The sequence below is a fragment of the Symsagittifera roscoffensis genome, chromosome 5, assembly GCF_963678635.1.
Source record: "Symsagittifera roscoffensis chromosome 5, txSymRosc1.1, whole genome shotgun sequence".
Classification (NCBI taxonomy): Eukaryota; Metazoa; Xenacoelomorpha; order Acoela; family Convolutidae; genus Symsagittifera; species Symsagittifera roscoffensis.
The window spans coordinates 6,808,310-6,810,730 of record NC_087066.1 but is presented as its reverse complement, the minus strand read 5'-3'; the positions used below and the strand labels follow the sequence as shown (position 1 = coordinate 6,810,730).

At 39.2% G+C, this 2,421-nt stretch overlaps 1 protein-coding gene across 3 annotated transcripts in view; it reads right to left on the bottom strand.

Annotated features, from left to right (window-relative positions):
• Positions 1–2,421, bottom strand: part of LOC134845584 (uncharacterized) — a 482,353-nt gene that overhangs the window by 454,423 nt on the left and 25,509 nt on the right. The gene's annotated exons all lie outside the window — the stretch shown is intronic.

Below are 2,421 nucleotides of genomic sequence, written 5' to 3'. Positions count from 1 at the left end.
CTAACTGCAAAAGTTGTGTTTGTAACAGTCGCCTACTTTAGTCACATATGAGGCTTAAGAAAAATAGGCCCTATAACCATTGGCTCAAGAGTCAGGGACACTATCTCTTGTGTTTTTCCGCCTCAAGAACGGTCGGAGCCAATTCGGTTCGCTTGCGACATGAGACTGGAACCCATTACAGCTTAAAGGCCACTACCAAAATACCCCCCCACTCTAGAAATAGAAACGTCCCCATACTTAGGTCTCGGAATACCCAAAATACATGAACGCCATTAAAAACCGGGTCGGAACCATCCGCTTAGTTACTTTTTATTGGACAGTGGAACTTTGATCCATTTCAGATGGATCAACCTAAAACTCGCCTTATCTCAACATAACTATCATAAAATGCACTCGAGAAATTTAAATTGGAACTTACATATCGACGCACTTGAGTATGAGGAGTGAGTTAAAGATGAGCAGCTTGAGAATTAACTAATATAACTAAATAAGTTTTAAGGCCAATTAGTTTCAATAACGAAAGTAAGTTCTGTCTCAAGAATTGAAGTTTTCGTTTGGACCATTAGGACACTCGAGTAGTCCTCTATTCCGTTGAAGGTCCACACTATTCCATTCGAATAGTGATCCTTCCTCAAGTCAATGTTGTTTTCTCCTGTTTTCGGGATAAGACAGCTCTACTCTCTTGATATTTCGTATCGAGAAATTGCGAACAGCAATTTCCTGCCTTTTTCTTGAGTAGTTTCCCGCTCTTGTTAATTCGGGTGTTCTGATTTCTGACTTTTTCATTTTCAGTTGGTTCGAGAAAACTGAGCATGACATGCTCAATTCGAATTTTGCAAAATTAAAATTTCACTCCAAAATTGCGTATTTCTCAAGGTCAAACCCCCAGACATGACCGACTGGCACAGTTCTTAGCTCCTATATTTATACAATAGATTTTAATTGAGAAAATTTGAGTTCCATCAATTTCACGGAAAAACGTAAGTTCGTACTAGTCGTAGCTCCATAAAAAATCTTAAGTTACAAGGCAAGCGTAGCATTGGGTCAAGTGTGACAGAGAGGTCCTAAATCTCGCTGGTTATTTTATAAGCAAATACAGCAATTAATGAAATCAATGGAATCCGCTCGCCTTTTTTCTCAAAAGTAACTAATCTTCCTTATTTGATGTTGTAATTCCACATTATAGCCCCCCCCCCCCCAATGTAAATTATAAAAGGGGCCCTTCCGTTTAGGTACGGTCGTGCACCAGCTGGATAGAGCCCATACCAGCATTATATAAATACATCAATAAACAATATTGCAGGAATTAAGTCAACCACAATATATTATAGACGCCACCCAATAAAAAAATTCACTGCTAAGACAGGCCGTATTTTTTGTTACTCGGCTGAGGGTGGGGCTTTTTTGAGGCTTACAAAAAAAGCTAAGATAAATAAGAAATGTGCCAGTCGGTCATATCTGGAAGTTTGACCTTGAGGAACACGAAGCACGTGGTTTTGGAATGAAGTTTAATTTTTCAAAAATTCGAATGTAGCCTGTCATGCTCAGTTTTATCGCGACAACTGAAAACATCAAATATAAAATCAGAACAACCGAATTACAATTGCGGGAGTGTTGTCAAATAAAGACAGTGGGAAAGTGCTATTCGCAATTTCCGTCGTAGAAAACGAGAGTAGAGCTGTCCTATCTGATATAGGAGACAGAACGATCACAAGAGCAAATCGAAACCCAACTGAACCAGAGTTAACCTTCAATGGAAAGGCAGACAACTGAAGTCTCCCAATGGTTCAGATCCAAAACTACATTCTCAAGTTAAAACTCATTTCCTTTGATTGGAATTTACTGATAGCAAACTTCTTGAGTTACATTCAATTATATTTATGCTAGAGTTACTAATTAGCTTAATTACTCTGATTCTCAAGTGTGTTGCTATATAAGTACCTAATTTAATTTTCCCGAGTGTATTTTGTGATAAGTATGTTGAGATAAGGCGAGTTTTAGGTTGATCCATTTGAAATGGATCAAAGTTCCACTGTCCAATAAAAAGTAACTTAACGGATTGTTCCGACCCTCTTTTTAACGGCGTTCGTGTATTTTGGGTATTTTGAGACCTAAGTATGGGGACGTTCTTATTTTCTAGAGTAGGGGGTATTTTGGTAGTGGCCTTTAAGCTGTAACGGGTTCTAGTCTCATGTCGCAAGTGAACCGAATTGGCTCCGACCGTTTTTGAGGTAGAAAAACACAAGAGATAGTGTCCCTGACTCTTGAGCCAATGGTTAAAGGGCCTATTTTTCTTAAGCCTCATATGTGACCGAAGTAGGCGACTGTTACATTTTGTTTTTATGGCACTCCTGGGTGTTTTTACGACATCATGACTACGGAGTCGAACCCACTTGACACAGCTCCGGGATACATGCCCAT